We start from the raw sequence: 6000 nt of genomic DNA, 5'->3' as shown, positions 1-6000 counted from the left end.
CTCTCTCTCTCCCTCTCTCTCTCTCTATCTCTCTCTCCTCTCTTTATCTCTCTATCTGCCTCTGTGTGCCTGTCTCTCTCTCTCTCTCACTTTTTTCTCTCCCTCTCTCTCTCTATCTCTCTCTCTCTCTCCTCTCTCTCTCTCTCTCTCTCTCTCTCTCTCTCTCTCTCTCTCTCTATCTGCCTCTGTGTGCCTCTCTCACTTTCTCCCTCTCTCTCTCTTTTTCCACATGTGCTCACAGAATCGTTTTTGGACTTCCAACAGCGAGAAATGATCGCGATTGTACATGCTACATGCTTCGGTTTTCAGCAAACTTTGTACTTCGATTTCGACTTTTGGTAGTATGTGTTATGTTGCATTCCCCTTGGCTTCTATATGAGTTTGTTGCCTTAGTACAATAAACAGTTCTGAGTTCTCTCTCTCTCTCTCTCTCTCTCTCTCTCTCTCTCTCTCTCTCTCTCTCTCTCTCTCTCTCTCTCTCTCTCTCTCTCTCTCTCTTTCGACCCCTATGTCCATTCTTTATTTCCACTTTGTGCAAGGTCGTAGTGTTATTTCCACTGTTTCATTTTTCTTGAGAACACTTCTTCCAAATATTTTGGTAAAACCAAGTACTGTAAGTCCACTTGCTTCCGAGGCTACGTGTTGCTTATCTTTTATATATATATATATTTTTTATAGAAGGCTTTGCTTTTTAGACCATTCAGAACACAACGGGCAATGTGTATCAGTGATATCACTGTCCACCATTTATCCTTATCTCTCTCTCTTCACCCCCCCCCCCCCCCCCCCCATTCTTCAACAGAAATAACACAACATAAGGTAGGCTACTTCGTACGTGTGTGTTAGTGTGTCCGAGAGAGATAGACAAGAAATATGAAGCTTCTCCACTATCTTGGTAGTATTATGACTTTTATTAAAATAAATAGTAACAAGAAGGCACCTACGCGGTTCATACTTAACACTAGAAACTTAATTATGATGAAAACAGTATTTGTAAAGTCATTTGAAGTCACATGATAACAATCACAAATGGTTTAGTAGAGCCGACCACAAAGTGCAGAGCTAAAATGTGTGTAAAAATGTGTGTGAAAATCAAGTCCGTTTGTCCACAGGGATCAATCAATCAATGAGGCTTCAATTAATGAGGCTTATATCGCGCATATTCCGTGGGTATAGTTCTAGGCGCTCTGCAGTGATGCCGTGTGAGATGAAATTTATACGGCCAGTAGATTGCAGCCATTTCGGCGCATATTTACCTTTCACGGCCTATTATTCCAAGTCACACGGGTATTAGGTAGACAATTATTAACTGTGCCTAAGCAATTTTGACAGGAAAGACCCTTTTGTCAATCGTGGGATCGTTAACGTACACACCCAATGTAGTGTACACGGGGGGAGGGTTCGGACACCGAAGAGAGTCTGCACACAAAGTTGACTCTGAAAATAAATTTCCGCCGAACCTGGGATCGAACTCACGCTGACAGCGGGCCAACTGAATACAAATCCAGCGCGCTACCAACTGAGCTATATCCCCGCCCAGGGATGCTGGGCAGCAGTCAAATGGGGTCGCTCAATCTGCGCAAATCGAGTCTAATGGGGTCGCACGTCCCCATTTAACGGTAGCGTCCCCATTTCACTGCTGTACAGTGACAATCGTCCCCATTTGTCGGTAAAACCACAAACACACATTTTTTGTTTGTTTGTTTGCTTAACGCCCAGCCGACCACGAAGGGCCATATCAGGGCGGTGCTGCTTTGACATATAACGTGCGCCACACACAAGACAGAAGTCGCAGCACAGGCTTCATGTCTCACCCAATCACATTATTCTGACACCCGGACCAACCAGTCCTAGCACTAACCCCACAATGCCAGACGCCAGGCGGAGCAGCCACTAGATTGCCAATTTTAAAGTCTTAGGTATGACCCGGCCGGGGTTCGAACCCACGACCTCCCGATCACGGGGCGGACGCCTTACCACTAGGCCAACCGTGCCGGTACAAACACACATACAGACACAGACACAGACACAGACACACACACAGACAGACACACAGACACACACACACACACACACACACAGACACACACACACACCACACACACACAGCACACACACACACACACTTACTAAATCTTACTAGCAGAATAAGGAAGATTCCTAGTTAGCATTAACATAAGAAGTAATATCATTACGTACTGGTTATTGGTCGACAGTAGAATCGTTGTCTACTGTTGGTATCGCTGTCTGATTGGCTCTTTCACGAGACCTGCACCTACTCAGCGTCACCCGCTTGTTTCGCGGCACTCCAGTTTTCAACTCGACGAATGCTGTTCGTACTTGCACGTGTTTTCATTGGATATGTGGATATCGTGTCAGTCCACCCCGCGTCTTGGCGAATTAGGATAAGGCCGTGCCTTATAAAAATACCCTGATATGATGCACCGCCCAAGTTACTTCCACCCAATTGTCGCGGCACTCCAGTCTGTATGACGACGAGTACGGTACTTTTCATTGGACCTGTGGAATTTACTTAAGACCAATCCCAGTAGCGATTTCGTAGAAGGCACACGTGATGCGATGCGCCGTCTACGTTGCTGTCATTGACAGCGATTCGGTGATAACCATCCAACCAAACGTGCACCTGTGATATGATACCATAGCCCATTGCACTGCGCAGGCCTAGCGTAAGGTCACTTGTTAATTTATTCATATCGCTCCTTTCCGGCTTGAAGGAAAGAAAGTGGTCGGCGGCACTTGTTGCTTGCAACTATTCTCTGTCCCGAGTCACTGCTGCCTGTATGCGAACACCACTGACCTTTGTTTTAGACATCCGGTGTATTATCCTCGACCCTTACCTGTAATAGTGCCTCTTAAAATGCTTTCATGGCATAATAAGTTTGACTTACAAAATTAGGGGGTGTACTTCGGAACTGAACTCTCACACTTTCTGCAAATGAGCTATATCATTACAGGTACTTTCAATTACTTGATAGTTCTCTCAGAAATATTTACTCTGCTGTCTGCGGTTAAACTGGTATTGACATTTTTGCAACAAAGTTTTTGTTCTGAAGTGCATTTTTCAAAATAATACGTCTACTTTGCCTTAAAATTGTGTATAGCTGCTGCCCCTTTTGGGTACCTAGAAAGGTTGTTTCAGAGACTATTATATGCATGTGTCTGTCAAATGAAATCAAATTTGCCCGGGAGTACGACTGTGCATTAAACTCCTTAACTTAGTAATGGAAGGGCGCTGGTTCTGAGCGACGCTTAGTTCTCGAGTTAGGTGTGACCACATGTCATTTATAACTTTCGTCTCCGTCGAAGATCTTTCGTATTTCAATCAGTGTCATTTCCCAGTTCTGTGTTCTTCGGTAATTTTGACTGATAACAAGTTGAGAAAACCAATGACATTTTATTTTTGCGAAGCAACATAATTATGAAAAGAAAAGTGAGCGTGCAGAGGTATGTTTGGGTCCTGCAAGACTTTATGACCAACGATTTCCCCCTTGGAAGAAAATGAAGAGGTCTGCTTTATGTCTGCTTTAAAGGTAGGGAGATTGTACAGCGCACACGGTAAATTGCAAGTCGTATTGGACAATAATGTTGTTATTCTTCTTTCTTCGAAGTACCGTAGATTTGTTCTTGGTCATATTTTCGAGCTGTGCATTGCTATATTATGGAGAGAAAAAAACCACGTTTGAACGCAAATTCGCAAAGAAATGTAGATCATTTGCTCCGGAACTGCAACGTCGATTTGCCAAAACAAAACATTCTGGCTCAATCTGCGGAAACAGGCTGGTAGTGTCATATTTTTTAAATGGGTTTGGAAGAACTGCCTATAAATTACATAGCGCTCCGGCTCTGTTCTTTTTTTCGTCACACCCAAAACCGTTATTTGTTTTGGGCGACGCAGCATTACAGATTTTTTTGTTCGATTTGGTTCCTCGTCTAAGATCCCAAGAACGCATAATAAGATCGACTTGAGAAATGTCCATGTCCATAATACATGATAAAGACGGAATCTTGTGCTCAGACTGGATGGAAGTTCACCACAAATTGGGAACATAGGCCTACTAACTAATATACAGTGATTGGTGGGATCTTCGATTTTTGATTCAACGCCACCCAGTGCCGCTTTGTTGGGGTAGAATTTCCGAGACTACTGCTGTATGTTCGCGCAATTAGACGACGTCACGATGTTTTTACGTTAATGACGTCATCCACTCATTTCGACCTTTTTTCTCGCGCGTGTGTGTGTGTGTGTGTATGTGTGTGTGTGTGTGTGTGTGTGTGTGTGTGTTTGTGTGGTGTAAGGGAGTGGGGTGTTTATGTGTGTGTGAGTGTGTGTTTGGATGATATGAGTGTGTGATTTGTGTGCGTGATTCATATGTGTGTGTGTGTGTGTGTGTGTGTGTGTGTGTGTGTGTGTGTGTGTGTGTGTGTGTGTGTGTGTGTGTGTGTGTGGTGTGTGTGTGTGTGTGTGTGTGAACTTATTTCAAAATTGTCACACTTGCATGCTGTTGGCGATACAGTTATGGCCATCGATGTTTAATGATCAGCTCATTTTTAAAGTGTTTCTTTGTAAGTCTACTAAACATACAACTGGGTTGAAGTACCGGACATGTAAAGTTTTGTTTCGTCATAATTCAACGGTTGTTTTTAACGTTAACGTGGGTTTGTTGGCAGTTTATCAGTATTTTGATTTATTTCTGACGTAACTATTGCGGATGTGTTTTTAAGTGTTCTGTGTATGTGTATGTGCACTCATCAGCAGCAGCTTCCCTTCAAAAAGGTTCTTGATGATTGCGAACTTTTACCTCAGATTACATGTTTTTTTGTGATGTAGCTAATAAAAACGGAAACAATTGTCTTATTAACATTAACCAATTCAGTCTGTAATTAATGAAGTATTTGTAACAGTCTATGTTTTGTTGTGCCTGTGAGTGAATGCTTCAAAATCAGTATCGACCTTACTGATCTTTTTTGTTTATGTGTTTGATGTAAGTGAGCCACTACGTTCGAATACATTGTCGTTACCCCATCATCGTCTGAAATTACTGAATCATTTGTTACATTCTTTATATAGGTGTATAATATGTATGATGTCTGACTGATTGTTTGAGAATCAGTGTTTATCCATTTTTGTTTCTTTTTTTGTGACTGCTGCAATAGTACGATTCCGTTCAAATAAAATAAAAATTGTGTGAAGTGAAAATGTGTTTGTGCTGCTCTTTTTCGTAAGGACCCTAGATGAATGTCACCCATGGCTTTGTGTGTTGCATGGCCTTTCTTCCTTCCTTTTACGAAAAAAAAAATATCGTCTTGTTTTTGAACTCTGTCTGTTCTCCGCACTAACTAAGTTACGTGATGATAGGAAGATGTTTACCAGTGTCACAAACACACACACACACACACGAACACACACACACACACACACACGCACACACACATACATACACACTCTCTCTTCCCCCTCTCTCTCTCTCTCTCTCTCTCTCTCTCTCTCTCTCTTGCTCTCTCTCAGTCTCTCTTTCTTTGTCTCTAATTCTTTATCTTTGTATATGTTTTGTTAAAAGTGACATCTATCTCTCTCTCTCTCTCTCCCTCTCTCTCTCTCTCTCTCTTTCTCTCGCCACTCTTGTCTGTGACATAACGTTTTGAGGTTTTGTCGATAGTGTCTGTCATTCTTTGATGATATCAAATCACGGCAGTCAGGTTCGGAGTAGGAGAATGACAGTGAGTAGACCAGGATAATAATAATCCATCAGACTTAAACGGTGTGTCTTTAACACGATCCCTTGCAGCCAGAAATGGCTGTTTACGGCATGAACGATCTCCGATTTGATAAGCCCTAATATCTCAGAAGAAAACCTGACACACACACACACACACACACACACACACACACACACACACACACACACACACACACACACACGCACACACACACACACACACACACACTGAAGCCCGGATAATGTCATACATCTTGTGCAT

The 6000-nt window shown here is 42.7% G+C and overlaps 1 protein-coding gene across 1 annotated transcript in view; it reads left to right on the top strand.

Moving 5' to 3' along the window:
- Nucleotides 1-6000, top strand: part of LOC138981133 (uncharacterized) — a 64900-nt gene that overhangs the window by 37480 nt on the left and 21420 nt on the right. The window lies entirely within an intron of this gene.

The sequence above is a fragment of the Littorina saxatilis genome, linkage group LG1 (assembly GCF_037325665.1).
Source record: "Littorina saxatilis isolate snail1 linkage group LG1, US_GU_Lsax_2.0, whole genome shotgun sequence".
In the NCBI taxonomy this organism is placed as follows: domain Eukaryota; kingdom Metazoa; phylum Mollusca; class Gastropoda; order Littorinimorpha; family Littorinidae; genus Littorina; species Littorina saxatilis.
This window is presented reverse-complemented; position numbering and strand designations above follow the sequence as displayed.